This window comes from Phyllostomus discolor, chromosome 9 (genome assembly GCF_004126475.2).
Source record: "Phyllostomus discolor isolate MPI-MPIP mPhyDis1 chromosome 9, mPhyDis1.pri.v3, whole genome shotgun sequence".
NCBI classification, from domain to species: Eukaryota; Metazoa; Chordata; class Mammalia; order Chiroptera; family Phyllostomidae; genus Phyllostomus; species Phyllostomus discolor.
Window position 1 is genome coordinate 5,969,311 of NC_040911.2, and position 15,893 is coordinate 5,985,203.

At 36.1% G+C, this 15,893-nt stretch overlaps 1 long non-coding RNA gene across 1 annotated transcript; it reads right to left on the minus strand.

The window, feature by feature from the left end:
- Positions 1-323: 323 nt before the first annotated feature.
- Positions 324-15,592, minus strand: LOC118496928. The gene is made up of 3 exons (XR_004899483.1): positions 14,881-15,592; positions 12,359-12,363; positions 324-348 (listed from the first exon to the last, which is right to left on the minus strand). It is a non-coding gene; the product is annotated as an uncharacterized LOC118496928 (long non-coding RNA).
- Positions 15,593-15,893: the final 301 nt, after the last annotated feature.

Sequence of the window (15,893 nt, forward strand, 5' to 3'; positions counted from 1 at the left end):
AAAATGTTTCCAAGTGGCTGTAACATTTTACATTCGCATCAGCCACGTAGGTGTGATCCAGCTTTGCTGCATCTTTGCCAGGATGTGAGGCTATAACTATTTTTACATCTTGTCCTGTGTGATAAATGTGTAGTGATATCTCACTGTAGCTTTAATTTGCATTTTCCTAATTGGTAGTGATATTGAAAATGTTTTCAAGTACTTACCATCTGTAAATCCTCCTCATTAAAATGTTTATGTCATTTGCCCATTTTCTAATGAAACTATTTAACTGTTAAGTTTTGAGAGGTAAATAGATATTCTGGATACTGGTCCCTTTTCAGACGTGTGGCTTACAAATATTTCCTCCTAGTCTGTAGCTCATCTTTTCATTCTCTTACTGATTATTTTCACAGAGTATAGTTTCCATTTTGAGGAAGTTCACTTTACCAATTGTTCCTCCTATTGTTATGTTTTTTTATTGTGACAACTAAAAGTTCTTTCCCTAGTCTTCCTCCACTGAATTGCCTTTTCATCTTTGTCAAAAATCAGTCAGTCATCCATATTGATTGGATGGATGACCAACCAATCGGTCACCCATCCAATCTGGTAGATCTATTTCTGGGGCATCCTGTGCTGTTAGTCTGTGCCTATCCTTGTCAATATGGTACTGCCTTGATTATCTTACACATATAATAACCATCAATAGTGGGTTGAGTGCATCACCCTAATTACACTTCTTTTTCCAGATTGCTCTGGCTTTTATACAACTTGTTCCTTTCCATTTCCATTTTAGAATAAGCTTGTCTATAGGCAAAAATCATTTCTTTCTGACAGAAATGGTGTTAACCTATAGGTAATTTTTACTTCCATTCCATGAACACAGTATATCTTCATATTCTAGGGTTTATTTTATTCTTCTCCGCATAGTGTAATTTGCAGCGCCCAGGTACCACTCAGATATGGCTCACTGGTTGTGACAACTGTGCCCCACTCGTGCAAGGTGCTTACCCCAGAGGAAACGGTGGGCAGACGGAGTGGGGTGGACAGGGGTCATGGGGACTGCGTGCTTGCTCTCGAATTTTTCTGTAAACTTAAAGAAATAATATCTATCCATTAAAATCTATCAAATTAAACATATGAGGAACAGAATGTGAGCATGAGTACAGCACGATGTCCTAAATCAGAAAATGACACAAAGAAAAACTGGAAATAATAATTACCACCGTTATCAGTGTGGTGTTTCATTTCAGCAAGAATATATGTTTGGAGGCAGCGAATCAGTATCAGAATACTCATGGAAAGATCTAGATGTCAAGTGTGTGTGAGCAGGCAATCATCATGCATGTATGTGGGCAAAAGAAATAGATTCTCAGACAAAGAAGAAAGTTTGCCCATGTGTATATTGTGAGTAACTTGAAATAATTGCCCATATATAGTTGTTGGAAGGAGAGACAGAGGGAGAGAGAAATTTTCATTTTAATGTTTCACGTTAAATGGTTTAGGTAAAATCAAAGATTGAAGCTTAAACTTCTATCTAAATGTCTGTTGAATACAAGCTACAAATGTTAATAAAATTTCCAAATTTTCGTAAAATAGAAACCACATACAGTAAATATAAATAGTAATGAAGTTTGGAATCTGAGCTCTAGGGTTTTTAATAAACCTGAATGTTGATCTAAGAGATGAACATACTGCTTGAAACAGTTACTGTTTTCTGGGGGATTATGAAATAAGACATTTAATAATTTCCCTTTTTCACATTATTTTAAAAAATGCTCAACTGTGTTTGCTATAGATGTAAGTTAAGACACTCCTTGAAAGCCACTAATGTTCCGGATTTTTTTTAAAGATTTTATTTATTTATTTTTAGAGAGGGAAGGGAGAGAGAGAGAGAGAGAGAGAGAGAGAGAGAGAGAGAGGGAGGGAGAAACATCAATGTGCGGTTGCTGGGGGTCATGGCCTGCAACCCAGGCATGTACCCTGACTGGGAATCGAACCTGCGACACTTTGGTTTGCAGCCCATGCTCAATCCACTGAGCTACACCAGCCAGAGCACGTTCCAGATTTTTAAACAAGTAGAAAACAAACTGAACAAAACAGCGAGGTTCCCTGGCTTTGCAGGGAAAGTGAGGTGGATGTCTTTCCACAGCTTCATTATGTTTCCTGATTAAAAAAAAACTCACAAAAACAAGAACCTATTCCATTCAGTCTTCTCTGCTAAAATCAGCCAATCAGCAATGACACTTGTATTGACTTTCTGTTACCCCCTCGCTAATTCATGAACCTTGCGTGACTGTGGATCTTAAAGCCATTTGTCTAATTGCATTATTCACTCTCATTTTATACCTCAAAGTTAAAACCCAGTGTAATTAAATGGGATAGATAGGAAGCTTATTGATATGATACCTATAGTAAGTAGCTATATATTATCTCTAATTAATAAAATTTTGGTAATATTTCTATTCAAACACAGTGATAAACCAGGATGAAGTAGTATGTTTGCATTATAACAGAGAAAAAATAGTAGGTATTAAAAGTTTGATGGGGACCCCTTAATCCATTAGACCCCTTTCTGTGGCTGTGGTTCATGAAGGTCAAGTCTCCTAACAACGCCAAGCACCTCCAGTGCACTGTGCCATCCCCAGCCTACATGACAGAGGTGGAGGTCCCATGCTGAGTCGTGAGCTCCCCACTGATGTGCAGTAGGGATGTGTAAGATCATGGGAATGCGATCTTAAATGAGATAGTATTACACTGAGGTCAGAACGATGTCTCATCAATGTGGTTAGTCAAATTGCTACCCGGATAATTCTCCCAAGTTATTGAATACTTTTCCTCACAAAACTTTTAATGCAATACTCTGAAAGTATAACACAACAAAGCGAACATAGGTGCTCATCAAAATGCAAAAACAAGAAGTAAGCTTATAATGTTACAAGCACGATACACAGCTCTCACTCTCAAATAACAATAGTAAAACTAAGAGCAATAATAATTACCTTGTGCAACAATAATACCATACACTCAGTGTGTACTCCTTGTCTACTAGGCAACATCTTAATGAGTTTACATGCATGTGTGTACTTGTTTAATCCTCACAACCCCTTTTGTCTTTAACTTACTCGTCACTTCCCTGTTTTCCAACTTACGGTGTAGCAAAAATTCATGAAACTACATTTTAAAGCATCTTCTGAACTAATAGTGCAGACTTGAGGTAATTACAATGACTGTGCATTATATCACACAAGTTTTAGGTATATTGTTAAACTTCAGAGAGCCATAAATAGATTGCAGGAAGATTAAAATCACTCAAACAGCACGCACACAAACAAGGACCCATTTTTACTTATTTGTCAATATTGCTAACTTCAATGAATGAACAGAGTAAAAAGAAATGGTCAAAGGCAGCGGAATAAATTCTTATTTATCAATTGACTCTATTTGCTTGTTTGGTGAACTAAGTCTCAGAATATAGGCATTGTTTATTTACAATGATGGCATCCTTATGGTTAAAATGATCTCAAAATGAGTTCTGAGATCAGTGAATACTGGCATTAAATGAAGCCCTCTCCCCTTTGGGGAGGAATGCGTGGTGGCAGTTATTGATCGTTCTTCTCCAGTAAAGCTACTCCAAAATGAAGACTCAATGGAATATTTTATGTTGTTAGGTCATTAGAAATTAATGGCGTTTGGTGGAAAATCCCTATTTCTTCAGTACTTCTATGTGTTTTTAAAACTAGAAAAACACATTAGCAGATTGGTCACCCATGGCACCTCAGTAGAACAGAGCACCTGTCTGAAGTCTGGCATGCCTAACTCAACCGCCGAGAGCGAAATCAATCTTCTCCAGGTAACACCCATCAGCTCTTTGATTGCATGCACCCCATTTCCATTTCTCCTTCTGGCTTCATTGTTTTACTTGATTGGCCAAGCCCTCGTGATAATCAAGTCACCAAACGCTATTCACTCATTGCTCTTCTGGGGATCAGACCTGTCACTGGCTCATATGCTTTTCTGCTCCGCGCTGATTTTGATTCATACCTTAGGAAGTTAGGGCCTCAGAGGGCCACTCCACTTTCCCTTTGCCCAGCCAGTTTCAATATCCACTTTAATTGAGCGGATAGTATTTAATACAGGGCTTCTCCAGTGGGCAATCATCTTTTACCCCAAGGTTCTCCATCTTGCGCGGAGCAAAAGAATGCTGACTCAGAGGTTTTCCTTTTGTTTTGTTTTTCCCCCTGCTACCACTTTCACTTGGCCTGAGAAAAAGAGTTTTGTAAGTTGAAATCCTGTACTAGCCCCAAATACAGACTTAGAAAAACATGTATTTTCAATATTTTAAAGGTAATTGAGTTTAGTACATAAAATGCTATTTTTCTTTTTTTAACATATCTTCTTTCTTTTTTTAAAGATTTTATTTATTTATTTTTAGAGAGGGAAGGGAGAGAGAAAGAGAGAGAGAGAGAGAGAGAGAGAGAGAGAGAAACATCAGTGTGCGGTTGCTGGGGGCCGTGGCCTGCAACCCAGGCATGTGCCCTGACTGGGAATCGAACCTGCGATGCTTTGGTTCGCGGCCTGCACTCAATTCACTGAGCTATGCCAGCCAGGGCTATAAAATACGATTTTTCAAAGCCATAGGAATATAAATGGCTTCAATTAGAGTGTAATGGACTACGTGTTTCTCCCCGGTCCCCAAATTTGTATGTTGAAAACGAATCCCCAGTGAGATGGTATGAAGAGGTGGGGACTCTGGGAGGTGATGACGTCATGAGGGTGGAGCCCCCCACGAATAGGATCCGTGCCCTTGTCAAAGAGACCTGCCTGTCCTTACTGCTGAGTGTGGGTACAGTGAGATCTCACCAGATATCTTGATCTTGGATTTTCCAGTTTCCAGAGATGACAAAAAAAAATTTCTATTGTTTATAAGCCATCTAGTCCGTGGAATAAACACATTCCTCAACTGTCATATCAACTCTGCCTTCTAATTATGAGCCAGTGTTTGGTGTATAGCAATTTTATTACTATAATTTCCACTCAAAAATTTCACAAATGTATTACTCCAAACTGGCAAACAATCCCTAGCTTTGGTTCAACTCTTCCAAACCACTCCTCCTCAAATTTATGCATATGTTTCATAGGCGATGAAAGAAAATGAAGTGATGAAGTAAAGTGAGGCTAAACTTTAGAGAGAAAAATATTATTAAAAACAGCATCAAGAATCCCGGTGTCTAGTTTCCTATGTAAGAAGCTGGAAGCCACTACCGTGTCCTAACAAGTGTGAAGCTGAACAGACTGAAAAGTCACTAACTCTGCTTGGACCTGTAAAAGAGGAAGGACGCAGGGCAAACCCCAGCTGTCAAGACTGGGGGGAAAAGCTCCCCAGAGCAGACACTCCTGAGCAGAGGCCACCCTGGGCACCAGTGCTGGACAGGAGAACCTGAACTGTGTGGACACACTGTTGGAGGATTCGTGTGGACACGGCAGAGATTTAAAAACTCCAGGGGCCCATCACAGTGAAGTCACCACAACATTGTGAACTTGACTTGTAAAAGCTCTACCAGGTTCCCACAGCAACTATTGGAGAAAACTCCCCCAGGGCTTCCTGTAGGAGGAGGGGAAAGGAGCCCTCGTGGGAAAGGACAGAGCACTCTGCTCTTCTCAGCATGGCCTGCCCTCGGGGGAACTAGTCAACCAGTGCCTTGCCTGTCCGGTTATTACGAGTGCTTACACGTCCTTTGTGAAGGGCACTCCTCATCTCTAGCCAGCTCCAGGCTTGTGCTTAAGGGGCAGGAAAACTCGTCCCACCTGGGGTGGGGGTGGGGAGGAAAAAACCAATAAACATTTCTGAACTTCACAGCCCAGCCCAGAGGCATACGTTCCCTAAAAAACAGACCTAACTGTAGAACTACAGAACAGCTCTCTCCTCCCACACCTTACCACCACATCACTGAGGGTCTATTTTAGAATCATACAAAATACTCGACTAAAACCACAAAAGGCAGAGAAAGAGTGGAAGAAAAAATAGGAACAAAGTACAGGAGCAACAAGTGGAAAACAGTAACAAAATGGTGGAAATTAATCCTACTACCTCAATAATCATTGAGTGTCGATGGTGTAATGTGCCAATTATAACACAGACATTGTCAGAATGAATCAATAACACCCAAACACAGATGCAAAAGTCTTTAACAAAATATGAGTAAATTGAATCCAACAATGTATAAAAATCTGACCACGTCCAAATGGGATTTTTTTCAGGGATACAAGGCTGGTTCAACGTCAGAACATAATAATAATCATGTAACACATCATATGCACAAGAGAAAAACTACATGGTCATATCAAGAGATACAGAAGAAAAGCATTAAATGAAATTCAGTGTCCATTCATAATAAAAATTCATAGTGAACTATAGAGGAAAAATTTCTCACCTTGATAAAGGATATTTATAAAAACCCTATAGCTAACACCATATTTAATGGTGAGAAATCAGAGCTTTCCAGTAAGATCAACCACTATGCAAGGATGTCTCTTTGCAACACTACTTTTCAAATATCCATGGAAGTTCCAGCAAATGCAAAGCCAAGAAAGGAAAATTAAAAATATATAGAAAATTAAAAATATATTCTTAAACAGAATAAAATAAAACTTACTTGGTTTGTAATTAGCCTACCTTCTATGTAGAAAATTGTAAAAAAAAATTGCTAAAAACTCCTGGAACTAAAAAACAATAATTGAAAGGTTGTAGGATACGATTTTATTATAAAAATCTATTGCTTTTCTATATATCAGCAATGCACAAAGAAATTTAAAATTAGAAATAAAATATCATTTACATTAGCATCCAATAAAACAATATGTTTAGGTATAAAGCTAACAAAATACCCACCAGACCTACACGAGGAGAACTATACAACTGCAAGAAATAGAAATTAATGGAGAAGTGAATACATGGAGAGGTATTTCATGGCCATGGACCAGGAAGACTCAGTGTTGTCAAGATGTCAGTTGTTGTCAACTTGTTTAGTTCCAGTGCAATCTCAGTCAAAACTGCAGAGAATCAGTTTGTGGGTCTCAACAACAACCTTGTCCTATAAAGTTTACATGAAGATCAGAAGACCCGGAATAGCCAGCACCATCCTGAACACAGCGGAAGGCTGAAGCTACCCACCTGCAAGGCTTACTCTGAAGCTGCGGGAATCAGGACAGCATTGTAATGGTGAAATAGTAGAACAAAAATAACGGTGGAACAGAACAGAGAGCCCCCAAAATAAACTGATGGTGCTGTAGTCCACTTATGTTCTGTGAAGAAGCAAAGGCGATACCATGGAGCAAAGACAGTCTCTTCCACAAATGGTGCAACAACTAGACATTCTCATGTAAAAAATAACGATAGTGATCTCAGACACAAACCTTTCACCCTTCACAAATATTAACTCAAAAATGGATTCTAGACCTAAAGAAAATATAAGAACATAAGGCTCCTAGAACATAAAACTTCAGAGATGACCTAGAAGACTTGAGTGTGGCGATGGCTTTTAGATACGACACCAAAGACACAATGCATGAAGAAATAACTGATACAGCAATTTCATTAGAACTAACAACTTCTGCTCTGCAGAAGACAATGTTCAGAGAACCAGAAGACAAGTCAATTAAAGAAAATAGTTACAAAAGATACATCTGCTGAACAACATGCTGTTGTATGGTTGTATGAATGTTTATCCATTTAACTGTGGAGGGGCATTTAGATTTTGTTTTTACTTTGGGATATTACAAATACAACTGCTATAATAATTATGTGTAAAATTTTAAATTATTTATAAAATTGTATTTTTCTTGGGTATCTTCCTAGATAGGAGAAATATGGCTGAATCAAATAAAAGCATATGCTTAACGTTTTAAACAACATTGTATGGGACAGAGTTGGGGATCAAGCAAAAAAATAAGAGAGAGTGAAATGACTCATGGACATGGATAATAGTGTGGGGACCCCACTGTGTGGGGGGAACGGGGTGGGTGAATGTGGAAGAGAGTAATGGGAAAAATAGCATAAAACAGGATGTGAAAAGTGGCCAAATTGTTTTCTAAAGTGATGACATTCCCACCAACAGCAAATAAGACTTTTCCTCCTGTGATATCCTCACCAAAAATGCTTTATATGTTCACTTTTTTCAACTGTTCTAATTTTTAGTCTTAGTAATATTTATATAGAGGTAACTTCCTATGGTTTCATTTATTTGCTTTTTATTATTGTTCAAGTATAGTTGTCTCCATTTTCTTCTACCACTCTCCCCTGCCCCACCCACCACCGACTCCCACCCTCAATTTGACCCCTCTTTAGTTTTGGCTATGGGTCCTTTGTACATGGTCCTTCCCCTACCGTTTCAATTTGTTTTTTTCCACTGACTACTAATTCTGACATCCCTTTAATATGCTAATTTCCATCCTTCATCCATGCTTTTATTGGGCTGTTTGTCTTATTGGGCAAGTGAACTTTTTAAGAATATCTTATTTTTTCCCATTTCTTCAGAATGAATGTGAAATTTCTAATGTAAAAGCTGAATTGATAAAAAAAGGACCATCCAGTGATAAAATATTCCTCCCTAAAAAAATATTGAGAGGAATATGCACATTCACAAATGTCAATGGTTTCAGCCTTGCTGAAGGTCAGCTGGTTCTTAAATTAAAACTTAATAGTTATTAAATGAAACTGTCCTACTTCTATGTCAATTAAGGCTGTATTAGACAGTGTCCTATTTAATTATCTTGAGGTATATTCATAAAAGCAAGCATTAGTCATAACATGTTGGGTCATGTTGTACTCAGAATAAAAGGTAAAAGGATTTCTAATCTGCATATTTTACTAAATGCTGGCACATAATTGTTTAGATTTTGCATTCCATATAAGTTACCTATTTTCATCAGTCACCTCTTTCTTCTCCTCTTACTCACAATTAACCCTATAGTATAGCACTTTTAATACAATTTTAAGTTAGCTATCAATTGGTAATTTAAATTTAGACACAAAATTATTAACCTTGAAGTAAATTACAATTTTATCTTAAGTACCATTTTAAAATTGTTGGAAAACATTGAACATGATCTATTTTATTCCATTAATGATTATTAGTTCCCATTCTAAGGGTGACTTTTCATAGGATAAGTATCTAGCATATTTCTGGATGAATTAAAATACAGTGCAATTCTTGGCAGTGTTTTCACAGACATCTTCGGTTACTAACAAAGATTACTATCTACATCAGTAGAATAGAGACACTGGTCAGTTATAAGACTTACAACTGGAAGAACAATTTGTGGGTTGCATGAGGGGTATTTAATAATAAGTTAAACTTAGTAAAATAAAAATAACAGTTAATGGTATCTTTTTCTCTGGGCTCTCCTGAGAATTACGATGTTGCTGGATATTTTCTACGACACATGGGCATTCCAACATTTTCTTTAGAAAGTACATTTCCCCCAGGCACAATCTAAGGGGGTAAGAAGGGTACTATTTTTTATCCCATTTTCATATGAGAAATAAATGAGAAAAAAGTAAATACAACCAAACTGAAAATGGTTTCTACTTTACAATTCTTCCCCCCGAGGGCACTCCATTTCAACCGAGCAAAAGTAAGCACATGTTTTGTTTGGTGTTGTGTTTTTTATCTTTACCCTGTAATCAGAATTCTTAGTGCAGTCAGTACTCATGTCCCTGTTGGCAAAGCATCCTCCTCTAAAGGTGCTTTTCTGCAGCGAAAGCACTTTGAACCTGTGGATACAAAAGCAGTATTTTTCGTTGTCTAAGATGTCATCATGTATAATGATAATAGTGATGTTTCTATGAGTGAACTGCTGTATTATTTCAATAGGGTATGACGCACTGAGTTCTAGTGCGATAAATTGCACTCCCTGTCCAATTTTATGAAATACAGAATACATTAGCCGTGAGAGAGAGGACTGCCGAGTTACTGATAATGGGAATTAAAGCAGGACTTTTGGCAGCACTGTCTGCATCTAAAATTTTTATTATTTTCTTTTTTTTTCCAGAGAGCAGTTCTCATGGAAGGTTAATCCTCAGTTTAAAAGGCTACAGTGTGATATTTCAGTGTACTCATGTCTTGCTAAAAAGCTCAATCATAATCATTTTTATTCTGTCATTTTAATATCTATCCCTACATGTAAAACCTGGGTTTAAATCTTCCTATTTTGCATAAGCTCTGAGTAAGATGCATACATCATGCCAACTAAACATTATTATATTTTACCCAGATTTACCGAAACAGGATTCTGAGTGATTTTTCAAGGCTAAATAATTCAATTTTGAGACTCTTTTTATTATAATATTACATTTGCTTATATTGTTAGTTTGGCTGGCCACAAATCAAAATAACAAGACTCTATTTTTGTATCTACTTATTCTTCAGGAATAAAATTTCCTGTTTCAAGAAACAAAATTATTGTTCTCATGATATTTGTCCTCACAGAAGACATATCTCAAACCTGATAAATGTACTGACAGCTGCATGATTTAAAATGGAATAATATGAAGCCACTGGGACGTGGGGCATTGTGCATATTTCTGGGGAAATGTTTCGTCACTATGACCGTTTGTGTTAGGCTCACAACTCTACACAGTGAAATTATCTATACGAACCTCTGGGGATTTAAGGAGGCAAGTAGAGTAGCTACCATTTTATATGAAGTTTTCATGGAGCATATTTAAAATATTAAAGCACATATAATTTTTAGAAGTCAGTTTGGGAATTCAAATGGAGATAAGCTTATTTCTGAGTTAAAATATCTCTAAATTAGTGACATTTGTTAATATAAGATACAGTAACACCAGGGCAACTATGTAGTCTTTAGATTTGTGGAAGCTATTTGCTGTAACATCCTTAACTTTTTATAATGTTCATATTACCTGACAAAGAACAATAAGGACCCCATACTTTTTAAAATAATCCACTGGATTAGATTTGAATGGATACATATCTGGGTGACAAATTAATCTTCAATATAAGCCACATATCAAATACTTTTTAATATGCTTATTTTAAAGTTTTTTGACTATGCACAATTTATCATTGTAGAACTATATTTCGATATAATTTTTTTTGCACAAACACTAAAAAATGCAGGAATAGGGAAGAAAAGTTAAAGAAGCTTAATATTGGTGTTAATTATGATAATGTAATAAAGAGTTCCCTGATAAAATCTTATTTTAGGAAGTTTTATCAACAAGGTCAAGTATAACTGTTATGCAAAATTCTAGTTTTTGCAAAGTACATGAGAGAACTATGTTTAATTACAAAGAGTAATTAAATGTTCATCAAACATATAATAAAACAGGCTTCATGATGAAAATATAGATGAGGGACTGAGCCACCATTAAGACTTATGCCATGTTATTACCTGACTTGTAGAAATTGATTTTTATTTTTTATACAACTACTATTATATGCACATTAGTTACTGAAAAGAACAGGAAAGAAGAAGTAAAAAAAAAAAAGGAAGATAAAGATAGGAAGAAAATAACCCAAAAGGATTATCTTAGTTTTGGCAAAAACACTTAGCTGCAAAATGGAGCTAGAGATTACTTTCCAAAAGATGGTTCCAACTTGAAAGTGAAAGTTTCTTTTAGGAACGGTAAATCCTATCAGGGTGAAGCCACATCCTCCGTGCAGGTGCTGGAAGTGAACAGTCACAACCAAGTCCCCCTCCTTACTTACCTGTGATTTGATGGTTGCCCTACTTAACAAAACAAAGCAAAACAAAACAAAATCAAATTCAAAAACCACAGAAACCGCCCTCCTGCTGTTAATCCCATCTCCCTTAAGGTTTTGACAAGAAGCAATTGCTAAAATTGTTGCCTAAGTGTTGCATCACGGGCACAAATCAGTAAGCATAATCATAACGCCTTCGGGGAAACAGGAGTTACGGAGAAAATGACAGTTCTGGCGAGGAGACGGATTTAGGAACCCGAAGTGCTTCCGCCGCGTGGGGCCCCGCAGGGCTGAGTCTTACGAAAAGGAGGCACCATGACATTTGGAAGTGGAGAAAGTTGCTTATGTTTGCAGGAAGCAGAGAGGTCTGTTTATGTGTAAACGTGAAGGAAAGACGGGCTCTTAAGGGTAATTATCTTCAGACAGGTAGCAGAAACAAAGGTAATCCAATTTTTAGAAGTTCTACCAAGACTACTTTGCAGAAAACCGTAAGAATTCACCTTCACTTTTTGCCTTGAAGGTACACTTTGCCAACTCAACACCAATTTTTCATTAGGTGTCTCAGTATACCAGAGCCATAGGTTTAGCAAAGATATTGTTTCAAAAAGAATAATCACTTTTGATTCGTTGAATCACTTTATTCCAATAACGAAGGCTTTTTCCTTGAAATTATTTTATTTTTCTCTTTTTATCCTCACATATAATTAAATACAGACCATATTTTCTTTCTTCAAATTTATGATGTATATTATATTAGGTCATATACACAGGTATCCATTGTCTTATTTTTGTATACAGTAGTTGCTTAGTAACATTCTGAGTGCCTCACATGGACCAGGCAAAGTACTTTCTACCGGTACCATCACGATGAGAACGGTCCCTGAACTATAGAGCCAATATAATTAATGTCACATCGAGGAGTTTAACCTAGCAATAGGGGGTAGGTTTTGTTTTGTTTTGTTTTTGCTATTAACTATTTCAAAATTGATTTTTATTTCACTATTGTTTGGTTTATTGCGATAGTTTCCTCATACATATTCCACCTAATTGATCTCATAATGAACATTACTTGTGGAAATGTTTTGTTTATTTTTACAGATACGGTCCAGTCACTTTCGAGCCTTATCATTCTTTATAAATCTACAGAAACTATGTTTCACGTGCAATATTCTACCCACTGTTTTTATTATTAGAACATCTATTTTCTGTCTCCCTGTATTTTTTCAAGTTGTTTTCTGTGTATTAAATAAATATACAATCACATTGTAAAAATACTTTTAAAATATTCAGTATAAATGGTTCCAGAATACGAGCTTTGTAAAAAAGCTGGTTTTTTATTTCAATCTACGTACAATTCTCTCAAGTATTATTATTGTAAATGTATTCAAATTATGTTTAAAAGTGTCATATTCCACTAAAAGATATTAAACTTTGAGATGAAAATATTGTGATCACACACACACATTCATTTAATTCTTAATAAAGTTGGTTGATTTAAATTAAATAAAGTACAATGTACATTTTATTCATGATTTATAATGCAAAAGTCAGGTGTTCTTTAATAACAGTTTTATAACCCTAGTTTATTTCACAGTGGATATTATTCTTATAATTTTTCTAAAATCATATAACTGAAATCAATGTATATAATGGTCATCATATTTTATTTAATCTTTATTGTCTTTTTCCATTACCACTTAGTCCCATTATACCTCCCCCCAGCAATCACTACACTATTGCCCATGTCCATGAGTCCTTTTTCCTTTTTACTCAGTCCCTCCACCCCCTCACCTAACCTCTGTGCTTAGCTGTCATCCTGTTCTCCATCTATGAATCTGTCCTCATTTTCCTTGTTAGTTCAGTTTGTTAATTAGAGTCAATATATGAGTGGAATCATATGGTATTTGTCTTTCTCTGACTGCCTTATTTCACTTAGCATCATGTTCTCCAGGTCCATCCACACTGTCACAAAGGGTAAAATTATGTTCTTTTTTTTAACAGCTGAGTAGTATTCCATTGTGTAAATGTCCTATAGTTGTTTTATCCACTCATCTACTGATGGTCACTTGAGCTGCTTCTACATTTGGTGATTTTAAAATAATACTGCAATGAATATAGGGGTGATTATGTTCTTTCAAATTAGTATGTTGGTGTCCTTTAGATATATTCTCAGAAGTGGGATCGCTGAGTCAAAGGCAGATCCATTTTTAATTTTTTAATTTCTTGGGCTGCTTTCCATGGTGGCTGCACCAATCTGCACTCCCACCAACAGTGCAGAAAGGACATCACGTTCCCTCTCTCCACGTTCTTGCCAGCACCTGTTGTTTTTGATTTATCGATAATAATAATTCTGAAAGTGTCAGATGATATCTCATTGTGGTTTTAATTTGCATTTCTCTGAAGATTAGTGATGTTGAGCATCTTTTCATATGTCTGTTGGCCATCTGCATGTTCTTTTTGGAGAAGTGTCCATTCAGGTCGTTTGCCCATTTTTTAATTAGGTTGTTTGTTTTTCTGGTGTTGAGCTTTATATAAATTTTGGATATTAACCCCATATGAGATGTATAAGCAAGTTTGTTCTCCCATTCTGTGGGGTGTCTTCTTATTTTGTTGATAATTTTCTTTGCTGTGCAAAAAGTTTTCGTTTGATATAGAAGGCCTGAACTCAGAAAATTATAAGATACTGAAGAAAAAAACTGAAGAAGATACGAATAAGTGGAAGCACATATAGTGTGCATGGATAGGAAGAATTAATATCATTAAAATGTCCATATCACCCAAAGCAATCTATAGATTCAACACAATTCCTATCAAGATCCCAATGATATATTTCACAGAACTAGAACACATATTTCAAAAACTTATATGGAACCACAAAAGGCCTCGCATAGGTATAGCAATCCTGAGAAAGAAGAACATAGTTGGAGGAATCATGCTACCTAATATCAAATAATACTTTAAAGTCGTAGTAATCAAAACAGCATGGCACTGGCATAAAAACAGACACATACATCAACAGAACAGACTAGAGAGCCCAGAAATAAACCCACAGCTTTACAATCAATTAATATTTGACAGAGAAACCAAGCACATACAATGGGTTAAAGATAGTTTATTCGATAAATAATGTTAGGAAAATTGGACAGATATGTGCAGAAAAATGAAACTAGACCACCTTGTGCAGGTCTGGCTAAACACCTGTATTCTCCATTTCTTTAGAAGTGAGTGCCAAACGCCAGTAAAACTTCACTGAGTTAAGTTTAAAAATATCAGTTCATGAGTATGTCTGTCTAACAAGTTTAAGCCTTTGGAGGATACTTCTTTCCACTGTGTATTGCCCAGACATACCAAGCAGTTTGCACAGAGCAGTCAATACATGTGTGTTTGCTTACCTGGAGTGATCCTTGATTTGCATTCTGTCTAATTTCTGCCTTCCAGGTCTGAATTAAGTAAACAACCCACCTAAAATCCATCAATTTGCCTTAAGTTTTCAATCATAATAGAACTATATAAAACCTTAATAGGATATGTGATGTAATTAAACTTTTTTAAAAAACTGGATTATCAATTACTTAAGGATAAAAACTGTTTCTTGTTTTATAGACTTAGGCACTTTTATAGCAATGCCATTTATCTTTGTGTTTTACATAGAAAGACAAATATCTATTGAAATAATATATTACTAATAATCCTGTGAGCATATATTGCCACAAGTGTGAAGCAACTTTCAAATATCAGGATTTGGGGGTAGAAGATAGAAAATGAAAGTTTAAGGGAACTCAATATCTGGTCTAGGAGTGGTAAAGATTTCCACATAAGAGAGAGAAAAAAGTAAAGCAAGAGGAGAAATCCTAAAATAAAGCAAACGAACAAAAAATAAAAATTTTATATCAATTATATCTCTGGATTTTTCTTAAATAGCATTATTTATAAATCTATACAAAGCATTTACTTATAAAAGACTATATTCAATATACTTAAACTCATATTTTTTCTTGATATTTTAGGTAAAATAAGAGCTTAAATCCATTTGTTTTTAAAAATAAACAGTGTGAGTCCAGTCAGTTTAGCCACTTAGCAGCACTAAGCCAACCCCAGACATCAACGTGCCTGGACATATACAAGTACCTGTCTACTCCAATATGTTGCTTGGATTGAATGTGAACTACGATCAATCGATGGGAG